This window comes from Anomaloglossus baeobatrachus, chromosome 12, assembly GCF_048569485.1.
Source record: "Anomaloglossus baeobatrachus isolate aAnoBae1 chromosome 12, aAnoBae1.hap1, whole genome shotgun sequence".
Taxonomy (NCBI): domain Eukaryota; kingdom Metazoa; phylum Chordata; class Amphibia; order Anura; family Aromobatidae; genus Anomaloglossus; species Anomaloglossus baeobatrachus.
The window spans coordinates 13,521,134-13,540,281 of record NC_134364.1 but is presented as its reverse complement, the minus strand read 5'-3'; the positions used below and the strand labels follow the sequence as shown (position 1 = coordinate 13,540,281).

Here is a 19,148-nt window from a genome sequence, read left to right as displayed (position 1 = left end):
CACGGGATGTGGTGAAGGTGGACACCACCGCTACAGTTACGGGGCACCCGGGGGAGATGGTATGCAGCAAGTTGTTAACCCCTCCGTGGGCAGGGATGGTGGCCCTGGGATCCGTTGGGGGTGCTTTGGCGATGCAGGGAGATGGGCGGCCGGAGGGCACTGGTGTACTCACTATTAGAATGAAACACTCGAGTCTCTGGTAAACCAAGATGATGGTGGTCGGTGCCCGCAGCCAGCTGCAGTCGGGTTGCCCCACCCGGTTGGTGGTCTCTGTCTCTCTCCTGCACCTGTTTGAATGGTTGGGCTACCTGCGCTTGCAGCGTCAGGAGTCCGCTCCCCGGCTTGTAGGTGTCGGAAGAGCCCGTTTGCCCGCAGACGCTGGCCCGTGGGATCTCTGAGCTGTGGCGGTGACTGCTTATCCCCCTCGTTGGGCTGTTGTCTTCTATGAGGGACTTTGGGTGGGAAAGGACCTCAAGTCCAGACCGCAATCAGTTAATTAACTCAGTTCAGTAGTTTCTAGACCTCGTTTCAGGGTCTAAGTACCCCCCTCTTGTGCTCCGTTTTCCGAGTCGGTTTCCTGGGTCGGTACCGGCGGGCCACTACCCTGTCCTGGTCCACTACAGTTCCACCGAGCCGTCTTCCCGGCTCCTGCAGACAGAGGACTCCGTATGCCTCCTAGCCAAAGGTGCCCGGGCTCCAACCCCGGCACCTGTCAATCTGTCACAGGCCTGACCTCCTCCACTTCACTCTTCAACTGCACTCTTTGTGAACTCTTTTTGAACTGACCGTGTTTTTCCTGCCTCAGGCCCTCTGAACTCCTTGGTGGGCTTGTCCAACCACCTGGCTCCGCCCCTTGGTGTGTCCATTAAGCACTGAGTGAGGTAGCAAGGTGTTATGTGGTTGGCTGTTGTTACCTAGTGAGGGGACTGGTGTTGTGCGGGGCGCTATCTGTGACTACCTGGCTAGTCCAGGGCGTCACGTGTGTGTGTGTGTGTGTGTGTGTGTATATATGTATATGTGTGTGTGTGGCCTGAGCCACATGGAGAGTCGGGAAGATCTGTGAGCCTAGGGTGCAGGCTCCATACATATCAGCCAAACCAAGGTACAAGGAAAAGGTACAGTGTCCCCGCAGCACAGCAGAGGAGCCAGAGATTTAAAGGGGCACAAGGTGTACAAACCCTCTAAATGCAAGTGGAAGTAAAAAATACTGAATTTGCAAAGGCGTGCTGTGCATCAGTAATGAGCCTGATCAGAGAAGTAGAAGTTGCATTCCAGCCATCTTATAAGGGATCTTTACCATATAGAGACTATGGAAGTGGTTCCAGCATACCGTGTAGGACTGGCCCGCTGGAGGGCTGGAGGATTCCCTGGTGGGCCCCAGTGTTTGACAATTCTGTAGGTTTGGAGCAAAGATGTATCGGCTGGAGCCTGCAGCATCAATTAAGATAGTACTAACATCTACATTGCATTCTCTAATGCTACCTAAATAAAACTAAATGTGACACCTAATACCCTCCTCCTCCTCACACACACACACAGCTTGTGTCTTCCTAAAGCTGGTGGGAAAATGTCTGCAGGCTTCATCTACCTCTGATATACGGATTATATTTGTATTAGTGTGTATAGTTATTGTGTTTGTTAAAATGTGTGCATCAGTGTGTACCTGTGTGTGTGTGTACACGTGTGTGTGTGTGTAGGTGTGTGTGTGTGTGTGTATGTGTGTGTATACACGTGTGTGCGTCTGTATATATAATGCTTTCCAGACTGTTGTTTTAGAGATTGTCAACTGGTAAATGGCCCAAGGACCGGGCAAGATCGGGGCTTATCCTTATTCTGAAGAAGGGCGACGCTATGGACTGGAAACTATTTTCAGTTGTTTTTCTTTATGGCATTTACTTTATGGGATAAATAATTATATATACAGTATCTTGATCGGTCAGAATTTTGCACTTATATCAAATATGAGGGTATTTTTATTTCTTTAATTTCTTGTTTTAAAACTTTTTATTTTTCTAATTTGTTTTAAACTTATTTTTCCTACTTTACCCTTTATTTTTTTTTAGTTGCCCCTAGTGAAAGTAAACCTGCAATCGTTTGATCCTTTGTTCCATATCCTGCATTATTCACGGTCTACTCCAAAGCTCAAAACAAGAATGCCGCGGAGACACCATCACATGTCTCAACGCTGGCAGGAAACTAGCCAGGTCTTTCACCGGGAAGGAACAACCACGGGAAGGGCAGTCTCCAGTCAAGGAGACCACCTATGCCAAACATGGTATCCATCCACAGACGGCTGTTTCGGGGAATTTGCCCCTCATCAGTGTGGGGTAGGAAACTGGCTAGTGGGAGCAATGCCTAGTAGAAGACTACATAAGCAAGGATGGTTGACCTTAGGGAGATTAACATCCAACACCGCGGTCAACCTAAGGTCAATCATCCTTGCTTATGTAGTCTTCTACTAGGCATTGCTCCCACTAGCCAGTTTCCTACCCCACACTGATGAGGGGCAAATTCCCCGAAACAGCCGTCTGTGGATGGATACCATGTTTGGCATAGGTGGTCTCCTTGACTGGAGACTGCCCTTCCCGTGGTTGTTCCTTCCCGGTGAAAGACCTGGCTAGTTTCCTGCCAGCGTTGAGAAACATGTGATGGTGTCTCCGCAGGCTTTCTTGTTTTGAATATTTCCCAGGGGGCATTGCTCTAGAATCACTGCGTTGAGAAACACGTGATGGTGTCTCTGTGGTGTTGGATGTTGATCTCCCTAAGGTCAACCATCCTTGCTTATGTACTCCAAAGCTCAGGCTGAACACGAGGACCAAGATGGTGGGGATGGTGGTCTTCAGCAAGACCCCAAGTGCAATAGAAACCTATCAGCACCTCACAAATATATCACAGGGGATGATCAATTGGCTCCTGATCAGACTCAATACTGCCATAGTGCAACTTAAACTTCTCTGTCATTAAGTGGTAAATCTATATAAAGTGAGAGCTGCAACCAAATTCAGAGAAATATGGACAAGCAGAACTGCTTTATAATATATAAGGAATGAAAAATACAATTAGCCATATGAAAAATTGAAAATGGGACATTGCATGACTTCTGAGGATTATTGAAAAAAAAAAAGAGATATTTTGCAAATGTATTGATCAATTCATTACTGCCCGATAACCACGTCACGGTAATCTCTTATTCATCGGGTACCTAACCAAATGTTACCTCTATGTGCGGTTAAAACCTGCTGTGTATGGGAAGCCAGGGGCCTGGCTATATAGGAAAATGAATAAACATTTCTTCATGTATCATAGAGCAGTTATGCTTGTTCATATTTCTCTGAATTTGGTGTGCAGCTTTCACTTCATATAGATTGTGTGTTTTTTGGCTAGCACCCTGTTCACATTTGCAATGGTGTTTCAGCAGTCTTTTTGATTGTTAAGTGGTAAATCAGCAGCAACCGGAGCTCTGATCGCTGCTGTTAGAAGAGTACAGAAGACGTGTCCACTCCGCGCTGCTGCTGAAAACTTTCCAAAGGAAGATCCAGGAAACCAGTGGAGATAAGAAGTTATTATTCTACGCATTTCACAGCCATTTCAAGCTTCGTCTTCAGGGATAGTCACATTGTTCCTTCACTTACGCCACTGTTAACGGTAGACGCCGGCTGTGTATCACCCACCTGCTCCGGAGCGCAGTCTGTACACCGGTACCGGGTGTTTGATCCATGTGTACGTCGTAGGTCAGGAAGGGATTATATACAGCATCGTCCTGTATGTAATGAGGTGCACAGAATTTGGCAGGATGATAATGGAGCGCTTGTTGGTCTTATCAGTAGCACAAATGCCGGATTATATAATCTCAGGACATATCCTGTATATATAAATAGCGGAGTCTTCACGTCCGACACCCGGACTCTCAGAGCGGCTGCAGGTGAGTGATACATTGTAACCTTCACTCCTACAAAGTGTTACTTTTCTAGCTTCTATTTAATTGTCTTTTTATGATTCAATAATTTTTATTTGATTTTCAAATTTTGTAAATAAAACAGTTATAAAGTTATAACAACACAAAATAAAGCACATTGTATAGCAGAATGTTAACTTTTTATGCTGATATCTCATTTACGGGATTTATACGGGAAAAATAAATCTTGATCAGAGCCCGGAGCCGCCTGTAATTACTGATAAGTGATAATTCCTTAGTGGGGTCAGTAACCAGATGCTGAGATGACGGATGGGGTCCTATAATGATACGTAAGGGTCCAGGATCCTGGGAACGATCAGGGTCCATTTTTGTAAAATAGATGTTTAATAATTTTATCCTGCAAACCCTAAACTGGCCCATTTCTCCCGCAGTTCCCTATGCTGGATCCTTACTGTGTGGCTCGGACACTGATTTTGCAGTCTGGCCCTTTCCCGGCTGCTTCCTTTCTGCATCACTGTGATATAATAATATGATCTGTGTGTAATAAACAGTCACAGTAACAAGATCCTGTTTATCATCAATTGTATCAAATGACAAAACAACTGCAACATTTACATTCCCTGCACCATGAAAGGATAAAGATGTAGCTATATAACCTGCACCCCAGGTGGGAGAATGGCAAAATCAGATTAACCCCTTCCTAGCACATCTAATTTTTCTTTTAAGAGTTTGTTTATTTCCATTATTTTCTTCCAAGAGCCCCCATTATTTAATTTATTTTCCGGCCCCCATACCCGAACGATGATTTGTTTTTGGTTTTGTTTAGTTTTACTCCAATAATTATTATTTTCAAAGTAATATGTAAACATTAACAACAGCTAATTTTTATTTGTAGTTTTGAACGAACGGTTTGTTTCATTTTTACCCAAAATAATCAAAGTGCAATAAAAAGGTGAAAATGTAATTCCACCATTATTTTTGGGGTTTACAGTGCAGTAAAAATTATATGGAAATCTGAATCTCCAAATCATTGGAATTAGGTTTTTTGTTTTTTTTTAGTTGTAAAAAATAAAATGTTTTGACTTTTTTTTTTAAAAAAACACTTTATTAAAAGGAGGATGAACTGCAGCTCAGTGAACAGCATTTTCTGGGTTAATAAATTGGTTCATCCGCACTTTTTTTTTTTTTTTTTTTACGTTTGATGGTGAAAGTTTTGAGCAATTTGTTTCTTTTTTTTTACAAGTTATTTCGCAAATTTTCACTTTTTGGAAGCAGCAAAAACAGACACAAAAAGATTAATAGAGGTTACACAATATGGTACTGTTAAAAATGTGTCCAAATTTTTGATGAGACTTTTAAAGTTTTCTGGTTTCGCTCCTACTCTAAGGTATCCACATCTCAAAGATGTATCTGTCACACAGGTAAAACGTGGAGCTAAAAGGGGGACGAGCAAACAAAGAATAGTCAGTGAGCGCATCAAACCAGGATATCCTGAACGGAAGCAAAACTGCCAGAAAATTGTTTGCAAACAACAAGTGCAACCAGACAGGCATGCCGAGCCCAAAACCAGGGGAGCACGGATAGAACCGGTGCCAGGGACGGACGGCTGCAGGTATAAATAGGGAGGAACCGCCGGATCCAGCAGAGGACTAAATACATCTAAACTAATGAGCTGCCAGAAGAAACAAAAGGAAACAGGTGAAGGGGCACAAGGCCCAGATTTAAGGCTTTGTTCACACGTTGTGTTTTTTTTGCATGTTTTTTTCTTGACTTTTATGCAAATTAAAAAGCTGCAATTCTTTTTACAGAACGAGCAAAAGCTACAACATGAATTTTTTGTGTTAATTTTTTGGCTATGTACGTTTTTTTTTTTGCAGATTTTAATCAATTTGCAAGTGAAAACGCATCCCAGCAAAGTCTGAGAATCTTGAAGTGCTGCGCACACAATGCAGATTTTGGTGCAAAAAAAAAAAAAAACAACTACCCCAATTGACTTGTTGATTGTTTCTGCATTTTCCCCAGCAGTTTCCCTATCTCAATGCATATAAAATGCATGGAACAACGCAACAAAATATGTACGTTTTTTTGGCAGCGTTTTTTTCTGCGAAGAGCTGCAGTTTTAGGTGCAGAAAATCTGTTTTTCAGTGTTTTTGCAGTGTCTTCATCACTGAGGCTGAGACCGCACTTTGCGTTCATCTACTTGCAGTTCTAAACGCACGTTTTGGGCTTAATTGATTTGACCAAAGTTGCCTTTTTTAGAAATTTAGCGCTGAAAATGCATGCCTATTTACCGCGTTTTAGATGCGTTTTCAGCGCTTTTTACATGCTTTTTCACCTGCGTTTTGACAGATGCATTTTGAACATCAAGACACTGCTAAATAAAGTTTTAAAAGTCAAACAGAATGAAAAAAGAGAAAAAAAAGGATCAAATCTATATTATTGTGAAAAATAATGAAAATAGTTATATTTCATTAAATTATAGCGGTAATTACATTTTATCGCTAAAATAGCAATAAATGTATATTTTTCTTAAATTTAATTATCGGACTATGTGTGTGTGTAAAGGGACATATCAAATCATTAATTTGATGTACAAAAAGCATGTTTTCTGCACTAGAAAAGCAGGTAAAAACGCAGGAATTTGATGGAATCTTGGATTTTTCCATTTCTCATTGACTTCAATGTTAGCAAAGCGCACCCAAAATGGCAAAAACAACTAACATGCTGCTTCTTTAAACGCATGGTTTTTGCCACAAAATATGCAAATTAAACGCAGCGTTTAGAAACACAAAGTGCGGTCTAGAAATCCCCATTTTCCATTGACTTTGCTGTGAAATCAAAACGCATGCCTTTTGGCTTGAAAAAGGTGCTTCTCAAAACAAACCTAAAAAGCACCTAAAACGCAGGTGGAAACGCAAAGTGCGGTCGCAGCCTGAAAGTGCAAAAACACAACTGTGCTTTTTCTGCATTTTTGCTGCTTTTGTGGTGAATGAAACTAACTTTATTTCAACATGTACTGTAGACAAATGATGCAAAAAAAAAACAGCGAAAGCTCTTTTTTGGAAGTAGCTTTTTTAAGGCTAAGGCTAAAGCGGGCTTTACACGCTACGAGATTCCTACAGCGATCTCGTTGGGATCACGGACTTTGTGACGCACATCCGGCCGCTGTAGCGATCTCGTTGTGTGTGACTCCTAGGAGCGATTTTGCATCGTTGCAAAAACGTCCAAAATCGCTCCTCGTTGACATGGGGGTCAATTCTCAAATATCGCTGCTGTCACGTGGGCGAAGTTGATCCTCGTCCCTGCAGCAGCACACATCGCTGTGTGTGACTAGTAATGAGGAAGGAAGGAGGTGGGCGGGATGTTCATCCCGCTCATCCCCGCCCCTCCGCTTTGATTGGCCGGCTGCTTCGTGACGTCGCTGTGACGCCGAACGTCCCTCTCCCTTGAGGGAGGGATTGTTCGGCAGTCACAGCGACGACGACGACCAGGTAAGTGCATGTGACGCTGCCGTAGCGATAATGTTCGCTGCGGCAGCGATCACCAAATATCGAAATAACGATAGGAGCGGGTGCTATCACGCTCGCCATCGCTAGCATCGGCTAGCGATGTTGCAACGTGTAAAGCTCGCTTAAGACCACACTTTGCGTTTCAGATGCTTTTTAGGTACGTTTTGAACTGCACCTTTTTCTTGCCAAAAGGCATGTGTTTTGATTTTCCAGCAAAGTCAATGGAAAATGGTGATTTTCAGACCCCACTTTGCGTTTTAAAACGCTGCGTTTACTTTGCATATTTTGTGGCAAAAACCATGCGTTCAAAGAAGCAGCAGGTCAGTTGTTTTTGCCATTTTGGTTGCTTTTTGCTAACATTGAAGTCTATGAGAAATGGCAAAAACCAAGAAACTTCAAATTTCCAGCGTTTTACCTGCTTTTTAGGTGCTGAAAACATGTGTTTTTTACTTAAAAAACGCATGCTTTTCTGACATTAAAATAATGGTATCATATGTCCCTTTACACACACACATAGTTTGACAAGGAAATTAAATAAAATTTTGAATTTATTGCTATTTTAACATTAAATATTATAAAACCGCTATAATTTCATGAAATATAAATATTACCTTTATTAATTTCAAAATTCTATATGTGTTCCTTTTTTTCACTTTTTTCATGATGTTTGACTATTTAATCTTTATTTAGCAGCGTCTTGATGTTCAAAACGCATCTGTCAAAACGCAGGTGAAAAAGCGCTGAAAACGCATCTAAAACGCAGTAAATACGCATGCGTTTTCAGCACTAAATTTCTGAAAAAGGCAACTTTGGTCAAATCAATTAATTCCAAAACGTGCGTTTAGAACTGCAAGTAGGACGACGCAAAGTGCGGTCTTAGCCTAACTGCCAAGAGAGCAGGTTTTGCTGCAGCAAAAAAGCAACATGTGAACATGGCCTAAATCTCCAGCATGGTAATTCTTGCAGATTTTTCCTGCAGATTTCACCATTCAAACAAATGGGAAAAATCTTCACCAAATCACAGGGCAAAAATGCACCATAAGCGTGGCACAAAATCAGGTTTTTCCTGCCAAGAGAAGCAGAGATTTCTGCACCAAACCCTAAACGTGAGCACATAACCTTATGGGCAGGGACATGTTCAGACATGGATGTTACAATATCGAGAGGATTGATGAAATGAGTTTAAGGAACCCACCATGATATCATTATTGTACCACCATGTGCCACCTAGAGACCGCCTATAAAATGGAGATCTGAGCAAAAAATGCTGATTACACATTGAAATCCCTTACTCCTAATTATCTTCAGAGCAAAAGGGAAACCTCCACCTAAGCCTAAATGCAACACGGCAGAAAACCAGACCTGACATTTTAAAGGTGCGTATGTCTCTCCGTGTGCCGTGATTTTTTCACACGTGTGATCTCCGTGTTCAATCTGTGATAATACACGGAGACCAGGCAATTATACTCACCTGTCCCAGCTCCTGCTGTCTGTGGTGCTGAATCTCCGGCTCTCCTGAGTCCGGCCGCCGCTGTCTCCCTGCTGCAGATACTTCTGAGTCGGCTGTACAATGCATAAATGCATATGAATGAGAATAATTAGCCGATCTGGAAGCAGCAGAGAGCAGCAGCCAGAGACAGTGTCGCTGGAGAAGGTGAGTATAAAAATCATTTTATTTTCAATACATGTTTTTTCTGGTATGTGTTTCACGGATCACACCATAGTGTGGTCCGTGAGACATCAGTGATGCCAGAAAATAACGGACATGTCTCCGTGCGGAAATCATGGACACACATGTACGCCGCATGTAGACACGTCAGTGAGAAATCACTGTGTGCGCAGAATGGTCTGTGATTCTGGTACGTATAAAAAATGTCACACACGTACCAGAATCACTGACATGTGAAAGAGGCCTTAAAGGGGTTTTCCACCCACATTAGGATTATATCTGCCACCATTTGGGTGCCGTTCTGGTGTTTTGCAGAGTATTATACAAATGTCTCACTTGTAGCTGATGGAGATCAGGATCCTGTAATGTCATAGCGGCCACCATGACCCATCAAGAGGTAGAGAGATTCCCACCATTGCAAAACCCATTATAGTGCTCGGGCAGCGTCGGCTGGGATCCCATAGTGCAGGACAGGATGATGGTGGACGCTGCGGAGATCGTGTGCTCTCCCGGGGAGAGGAATGGAGAATGCTGGCTTCTGGAAGATGAAGAAGTGTGCCATGATAAGATCCATTGTAAAGTCTCACACGTGCGCTGATTTATGCAAAACCTTCCAGTTATCAATATCTCTATAGTTAGTGAGTGACGTCTTTAGGATCTTCAGGAGCCGCTAAAAAATATTCTGCACTAGTTTGATTTGTTCAGATTGTCATTGAAATGGAGAAATAGGAGGAATCGGCGGTGGCTGCATCGGTGACCTCCGCACACCAGGGATATTAGTTCCTGGTAAATGGGCAGGAGGGATCTAACAAGAGGATGTGGCGCCTCCATCATTAATAGGTACTGTGTAAATCGCCCCAAAAATGAGGCCACCTCTCATGAGACCGCGTGACAACCAGATTGTACTGGGTCCGGCTGTTGGGATCGGACACCAATAAGAAGACACTTGGCCAATTGTGATGTATTATTATTATTATTATTGCATTGGAGCAGGAAAAGTTGCAAAAGTTTACACGCCCTAAAATTGTGTGTTGGATTCCTGTGTTTCAGAGCGATGACGTTCCTGCTCCTCGTGCTTTGGTTCCAGGCTCCGCTCGCTCTTTCAGCAGAAGATGGCGGCCCGGAGTCTTATCTACCGATCGTTCCTTCTCTTGATAAATTTGCAGGGAATCTCTTCGCACAGGTGGCGGCTGAAGACCCCAATAAAAACGTCTTCTTGTCTTCTATAAATATCGCTTTGGCGCTTGTGCTGCTCGCCCTCGGGGCCAAGGGTCCGACCCATCGGGAGATCTTCGAGGGTCTCAGTCTGGACACCTCTGTGAGCCCTGACGAGATCTACAAGGGCTTCCAGCGCCTCCGGCAGGTGATGGACCAGGACCGGCCCAGCGTCGCTCTCAGCACCACCAATGCCTGCTTTGTGGACAAGACGCTGAACCTCCTCCAGGAATATCAAGAAAAACTCAAACTGTTCCAATCTGACGTCATCGCCGCGGATTTTACAAAACCGAAAAAAGCAAAAGATCAAATCAACCGCTACGTGGAGGAGAAAACCCGCGGGATGATCAAAGATTTCCTGGACAGCGTGGATCCGGACACGGTGCTGACGATCATATCCATCATTCATTTTAAAGGTAAATTGTTACATTGTGTGGAGGAATCATGGAGACGGAGGATGCGACCTCCATATACCAACCACCGAACAGCAAAAAAAAAGCACGGGTCCGAGGGGAATAAAGAGTGGGGGGAAGATTCAATCATGGTGACCCTATCTGACTGCGGAGGTTGGCACCCTAAATAAACCACGCAAGTGATGGCGCCCTGCTCAGCGTAGCCTGTTCCTGATTGTCCTACCATTCAATATTAAGGACATCGGTAATACAGGACCTTATAGATCCAATGATTGAATGCGACCAAATGGCCATCAACTCACCACAACCTCACAACTTCAACGATGTTGGTTCATCAAGAGGTGGTGACGGAGGAAAATGTCAAGTCAGTGACTGTAACGCACCAATTGAGTACATCATAATATTAATTCTATGAGGTGCAGTGTAAGTGGCCATCAAAAATGGCCACTTTTGCATGTGTTCAGACCACTCAATAATGGCCGCATGGTCATATTTGTGGTGATATTGAACACTATTGGTCGATATCGGCCATCTTGATGGCACTGGAGGCACCTAGAAAAGAAGAGACATAATCCCCACGTATTTATCCTTCCACTTTTTCCTCTACTGGACTCTCATGCCACCTATTCCACCAAGGAGGGTTTATTTCATAGAATCATAGAATGTTGGAGTTGTCTGCCCCCCCCTCCCCGGCTCAATGCAGGAGTCACTATATCCTCCCCCACAGACGTCTATCCGGCCTCTGTTTGGAGATTTCCATTGAAGGAGACCTCACCAACTCTCATGGCCGCCTGTTCCACTCATTGATCTCCTCACTGTCAGAAACTTTTTTTCTAATATCTAATCTGTTTCGTCTCCTCTTCAGTTTTATCCCATTGCTTCTCATGTTTCCATGTGAAAAGGAGAATAGCACTGATCCCGCTACAGTGTGACAGTCCTTCAGATATTTGTAGACCGCTATTAAGTCTCCTCTCAGTCTTCTTTTTCACAACATTCTCTATGTCTTCAACTCTATGTCTTCTTTTTCACAATATTCCCAGATCCTGAAACCGTTCCTCGTACGACATGGTTTGTAGACTGGTCACCATTCTGGCTGCTCTTCCCTGAACTTGCTCCAGTTTTTTTATGATTTTTTTTATAATGTGGTGCCCAGAACTGGACCGAGTATTACAGATGAGGTCTGACCAGAGAGGATTAGAGGGGGATAATGACTTCACATGATTCTGTGCTTTTGTTACATCCCAGAACTGTGTTTGCCTTTTTTGCTGCTGCATCACCCTGGTAACTCCTATGTGGTCTGTGATCTATTCGTATACCCAAGTCTTTTTCACACGTGCTGTTGCTTAGTTCTATTCCTCCCATTCTGTAGATGTTATTTTTCTTTTTCTTGCCCTGATGTAGAATTTTGCATTTTTCCCTGTTAAATACCATTCTATTAGTCGCTGCCCATTGTTCCATTTTATCTAGATCCCTCTGAATCCTTTCTCTGTCTTCTCTAGTGGTAGCTGTCCCTCCTACCTTTGCATCATCTGCAAATTTGATTAGTTTACTAGCAGTTCCCTTATCTAGATCATTTATCAAAACATTAAGCACCACTGTCTCAAAGACAGAGCCTTGTGCTCCCCACTTGAAACACTCTTCCAACTGGATGTGCAACTATTTATGACCACTCTTTGGGTCTGATCGCTGGGTCAATTATAAATCCACCTAACAGTTGCCGTGTCAGTCCCACACTTGGTCATTTTTTCAATAAGGTTAGTATGAGATACTTTATCAAATGTTTTGCTGAAGTTGAGATTTACTATATCTTCTGCATTTCCCTGATCCACCCAGTCAGTGATTCCATCATAGGAAAATTCAAGGAAATTAGATTAGTCTGGCATGACTTGTTTGCTACAAAACCATGCTGGCTCTGGTTAATCCATTTTGCTTAGGGAGATGCCGCCATCCATGCGTCCCACAGCATAAAGCTTATATTTAATATTTTCAGCACCTCCTGATGAACCAACACCATAACAGGGAAACGCGGTGAGGTCGTGAGGTTGTGGTGAGCTGATGGCCATTTGATGGCGGTCAATGAATGGATATACAAGGTCCTGTATTACCGAAGTCCTTCATATTGTATAAAATATGGGGTTTCTAAAATAAAAATGATACCCCATTTGTTTCTTTATGATTTCATCATCCAGTTTAAATTTGGGCATAAGCACAAACAGCACTTTATATATATAGAGGAATGTGACACGTTGTATATATGTTTGTGTGTTCTACTTGTGTCTCCGGTGGGCATGCTAACCAAGCCGCTGCCACCAGTCTGTCACTGAACAGCCCTCTGCTGCCCCTTTATCATCCAGACAATTGCACAATTGACTGATAATAAATAAATAAGGTTGTGGTTGTTTCTACTATTAGGCAGAATATTTGGGAGCTCACAGTGAGGGTAAGGTGTGTGTGTGTGTGTATAAATAAATATATATATAATATATATATATATATATATATATATAATTTCCAGAGCATGGAGTATATAAATACCTTGCTACCATCACTGTCAAGCTCCACAATAACGCAAAAAAGATATTAACTGTTACTACCAATCATTTTACAGGTCGATCAGACACGTGTTGGGTTGGTGATTTATAGAGCAAGTGTAACGAAGCAATTACATTTTATATGTTTAATCCAAAAGAGTAGGCAGTGTTTATAAAAATATACAAAAGTTTACAAAAGTGAACAATACAATACAGCATATACAATTACAAAAAATAAAAGGGGTAAAAAATGAAAAATTCTACACCAGGGTCACTGAAATGCCTAAAATATGCAGGGAAAACATGGAACAGTCCTACTTCACAATGTATTCTCCTGGCATTGAATAAATTATTATTAGCAACAGTTCCAAAAAAATTGTGAAATCCCAGCTTTCAGGATATCTCCGCTCCTGAAGGTCTCAGGTGGAAAATATTACCGACATCTTTCCTTTCATGATTTTACCTGTTCATGGATAGGAAACATAACATGGCTAGCATCATCTATCTGACCAATATCAATCTGGCTGGGTCCTGGCCATCGTCCATTGAAGCTCTAATGTAACAGCAAAAATTATTTTTAGCTTAAAAAAAATGGCCTGATTCTTTAAGGCGAAATTGACATTATGGTGGATTCCCCTTTAAGCTAAAGCAGTCAGATACATGGTCAACTGCATGGATCAGATCTTAATGATAATCTCTGTAAAGTGCTGCATAATAGCATTATATGACAGTGTTATATGAGCAATGCATATTAATTAATTAATGGCTATTTGCAGGGGGGGGGGAGTAGAAAATTCTCCAGAGAAGCCTCATAAATTTAAAAAATCTAATCGAGCCTTATTGGAGACAATTCTGAGTGCTGCGGATCAGATCACTGGAACCCCCAGCAATTCTAAAATAAGTGGTTTGGACCCCAAGAATGGGGTCTGCAGACCCTTCTTCAGTGATGCAGCGGTTCACATATCCAATGTACACTCATTCATTGTCTATGGGACTGACCTGTGTTGAGCTCAGCTTTCTCCGGCAGCCCATTGAATGGATAGGGAGTCGGGGGATGGGAATCTCTGCTCCATTTAGAACGAGCATGCAGAGGGCCATTTTTGTGTTTAACAGATCCTAGGATCACTGGTGGTCCTAGTGGTTGGATCCCAGTGATCAACAATTTATTCCCTATCCTAGGAAAAAGGGACTGCCTTGGTTTTTTGGGAATAGATCTGGAGGTATTGACTTCTTAAGCAAAACAAAAAGGCTTAATACGGTGGCTCGTTAGAGACCTCATCAAACGGGACGGAGGACGGGAGCGGAGCAATAGTCTCATCGGGAAAGTTCACTCATCTGTGGTCGTTTTTTATTTTAGGAACTTGGGAGGATGTTTTCAATAAGAAACAAACCCGGCTCCAAGACTTCTATGTGGATGAGCGCACTGCGGTGAAGGTGCCGATGATGAGCAGAACCGGACTGTATTCTGTGGCCTTAATGAAAAATGAGGGTTGTAGAGTGGTCGAGGTCCCATACAAAGGAAACTTCTCTGCCGTCTTTATTATCCCAGATGAAGGAAAAATGTGGAGGAAGCGATTGGGCAAGGTTCACTCACCACATGGATGAAGAAACTGCGACCCATGTAAGATCTTCTGTATGGCCCACCATAATTTACTCCTTGGGGGTAACAGTTGGATCCATCATCTTCCATACTCGTTACCACAGAGGTATAATATCCCGATAAGATGCCGTATGGTCTCCTGACACGACAGAAGGATAAGACTCTCATTCTTATTTTCTCAGGAGGATAAAGCTGGAGATTCCCAAATTTTCAGTTTCAACCAAGATAGACCTTCAAGAGGTGCTCTTGAAATTAGGCATCAAGACTGCGTTCACCAACAGCGCCGACCTTTCTGGGATTGCTGAAAGCGGTGGATTGAAGGTGTCAAAGGTAAGATTTGGGGGGGGGGGTGTCATCACTGAGAAATCTCCTGATTTAGCACACAATGGGGAAGACAATGGGGTTGTATGACAGATCTGAATTGTCTGACATGAGGTCCAGAGGTCAAGGAGGGACAACCACAGGATATGGTATACATGTCTGACAGGTATACTACCTCCTTTTTGTTACTCAGCCAAAAGGAAGGTGCTGGTGTTCAGAGCTCACCGGGTGAGGGGGATTCTCTAAGCCATAGTCTGGGAGAGCAGCACGGACTGGAGCCGATGGCATAGCGAACAGGAATTGTCCCATGGCATATGGATCAGTGAGGACCAGGACTGGAGGATATGCTGGATGGCAGGCAGAGAATCAGGGCCAGCAGGAGTAGAGACATAGACAGGAACTGTAGGTGAATAGTCAGTCCAGGACTTGCAGTAGACAAATGGTTGAGGACAGAGTTGTATGCTATCAGCAGACAGATGTTCCTCAGCAGGGGTGAACAGGCAAACTGTATACTTGATATGCACTGTTGAAGTAGCATTTGTAGTGTGAAGGCACCAGAGAAGAGTCTGTTATGCTTACAGCAGATGAAGCGTTAATCAGCAGGTGTAAAACGGGAAGTAAATGTAGGGAGTAAAGAAGCAAAGAGGAGTTCACTGGAAGGACGATTGTCCAGCAGAGAAGCATGGCCGTCTACACTAGAAGACACAGAGCCAGGAGTAGAGACATACATAGGAACTGTAGGGGTATAGTCAGTTCAGAACTTGCAGCAAACAAGTGGTAGAGGACAGAGTTGTATGCAATCAGTAGACAGATGGTCTTTGGCAAACAGGTAATTGGAATACTTGGTTGGATATATGGTATACATTGTTGCAGCAGCATTTGTAGTGTGAAGAGCACCAGAGAAGAGTCTGTTATGCTTACAGTAGATGAAGCGTTAATCTGCAGCTCTGCGCCTGGAAGTAAATGTAGAGTAGAGAAATTAATAAAAAAATTGTTAGCTGAAAGGAAATTGTCCAGCTGAGAGAAATGGATGGTGAGGTAGACTCCCGAACACGGTAGCTAAATGCAAAGCTGCAGAGAACTCAGACAGCACATGGTTGTCTCAGTCGGTCTTAAAAGGCCTTGAGTGATGATGTCACCGGAACTGAGAAACCCAGTGTGGCACACAGCAAAAGAGGGCTTTCATAAAAGGGAGCATGGCTCAGTACTGATGGGTAACAGCCGGATACACGGCCTGTTGGGTCTGCTGTGTACAGAGCGTTATAGTCTTCTAGGAGTCCGGTCCGGTGACAGATCCCTTCTAACACTGTCCTTCCCCAGGATGTAATAATACATCATAGGATGGGTGCGGGAGTATGAAGCTGGCCAAGGAGCTGAGCTCACTCCAAACAGTGCAGGTGCTGGCTGTGTTATACAGCCGGCATCTGCATCTAGCAGAAAAGATCGGACCTAGCGCCATTTAAGTGGTCCAATCCTGGTGGGGCAGCAGTTCTGCAGCTCTTCACTTTCCCCCATCACCGCCACATCATGAGCGAATGGCGTTGATGGGTTTCTCTGGCAGTCACCGGGGACCTGCTGAAGGCCGCTGTGACCGCCATCTTGGTACTCCTGTGAAGCCCAGCCACAGTCTACACTGAAGTAGGATATAGTACAAGCGATCAAATGATCACAAGCTCAAGTCCCCTTTGATGGACAAGAGTAAAGTGAAAAATGATACAAAAAAAGCAGAAAAAAACCCCACAACCTTGAAACTTTGATCCTGATCCCCGGACACGTCCCAAAATAAAGACAAAATGTAAAAATAAGTGTATTTAGTGTTAACCCGTGAGGGTAAGGTAAACGCCCTTTAGAAAAACAAAACAAAAAACAGAATTGTCATTTTTCTAGTCATCGGACTCCCCCCTCCCCCCTATTATATATTATATTGTAAAATAAATTCCAATCTATAACACATCCTACAAAACACAAGACGGAGATGATGCGGAAAATAACAAAGTGACGGCTCTTATAAGAAGGGAAGAAACAACGTAAGTGCAAAAACGAAAAATAGCTGAGTCCTAAAAAAGGCTGATGTCACCACTGCCTGCGATAGTGATGTCATAATAGAGGAAACTGCACGCAGTGATTGGCCGCCGTGGTCATGTGACACTGTGTTATCTTTTCATTGCAGGTGGTGCACAAGGCCGAGATAACGGTGGACGAGGAGGGAACGGAGGCCGCCGCCGTCACCGAAATCCAGGTTGTGCGAACAGGTTTTCCACCAGTTGTGAGGGTGGATGTGCCTTTCCTAATATTCATCATAGATACAAAGAGAAACGTCCAACTCTTCACCGGGAGAATCAGAAATCCACTAGAATAGACGTCTGTGAGTCCGACGTCCGCTGTGTGCACAATAAAGGGACGTGCTGGCACCATATCTCCTGTCTCTGTCCTCACTGGGGGGGTGTATCATAGGGAATCCAAAACATACCCTGATAGGTAACAAAGTAAGGAAATCCCTGAGAGAGGAAAAAGGAGAGACAAGACAGAGGAGTCTGGAGGAGGAGACAGAGGAGTCTGGAGGAAGGGACAGAGGAGTCTGGAGGAAGGGACAGAGGAGTCTGGAGGAGGAGACAGAGGAGTCTGGAGGAGGAGACAGAGGAGTCTGGAGGAAGGGACAGAGGAGTCTGGAGGAAAGGACAGAGGAGTCTGGAGAAAGGGAGAGAGAGGAGTCTGGAGGAGGAGACAGAGGAGTCTGGAGGAAGGGGACAGAGGAGTCTGGAGGAGGGGACAGAGGAGTCTGGAGGAGGGGACAGAGGAGTCTGGAGGAGGAGACAGAGGAGTCTGGAGGAAAGGACAGAGGAGTCTGGAGAAAGGGAGAGAGAGGAGTCTGGAGGAGGAGACAGAGGAGTCTGGAGGAAGGGGACAGAGGAGTCTGGAGGAGGGGACAGAGGAGTCTGGAGGAGGGGACAGAGGAGTCTGGAGGAGGAGACAGAGGAGTCTGGAGGAAAGGACAGAGGAGTCTGGAGAAAGGGAGAGAGAGGAGTCTGGAGGAGGAGACAGAGGAGTCTGGAGGAGGAGACAGAGGAGTCTGGAGGAGGAGACAGAGGAGTCTGGAGGAAGGGACAGAGGAGTCTGGAGGAGGGGACAGAGGAGTCTGGAGGAGGAGACAGAGGAGTCTGGAGGAAGGGACAGAGGAGTCTGGAGGAAGGGACAGAGGAGTCTGGAGGAAGGGACAGAGGAGCCTGGAGGAGGAGGACAGAGGAGTCTGGAGGAAGGGACAGAGGAGTCTGGAGGAAGGGACAGAGGAGTCTAGAGGAGGAGACAGAGGAGTCTGGAGGAAGGGACAGAGGAGTCTGGAGGAAGGAGACAGAGGAGTCTGGAGGAAGGGACAGAGGAGTCTGGAGGAAGAGACAGATGAGTTTGGTGGGGGAGACAGAGGAGTCTGGAGGAAGGGACAGAGGAGTCTGGAGGAAGGGACAGAGGAGTCTGGAGGAGGAGACAGAGGAGTCTGGAGGAGGAGACAGAGGAGTTTAGAGGAAGGGACAGAGGAGCCGGAGGAATGGACAGAGGAGTCTGGAGTAAGGAGACAGAGGAGTCTGGAGTAAAGAGACAGAGGAGTCTGGAGTAAGGGACAGAGCAGGCTGGAGGAGGGGGATAGAGGGGTCTGGAGGAACAGACACAGGAGTCTGGTGGAGGAGACAGAGGAGTCTGGAGTAAGGAGACAGAGGAGTCTGGAGGAAGGGACAGAGCATGCTGGAGGAAGGGGATAGAGGGGTCTGGAGGAGGAGACAGAGGGGATTGGATGAAGGGACAAAGGAGTCTAGAGAAAGGGGACAGATGGGTCTGGAGGAAGGGACAGAGCAGTATAGATGAAGGTGACATAGGGGACTGGAGGAAGGGACAGAGGTGTCTGGAAGAATGGGACAAAGTCTGGAGGAGGGGACAGGGTTATCTGGAGTAAGAGAGAGAGAGAAGTTTGGAAAGGACAAAGG

The 19,148-nt window shown here is 44.4% G+C and overlaps 1 pseudogene; it reads left to right on the top strand.

The window, feature by feature from the left end:
• The first annotated feature begins 10,148 nt into the window (after positions 1–10,148).
• Positions 10,149–17,533, top strand: LOC142258145 (alpha-1-antitrypsin-like protein GS55-MS; annotated as a pseudogene).
• Positions 17,534–19,148: the final 1,615 nt, after the last annotated feature.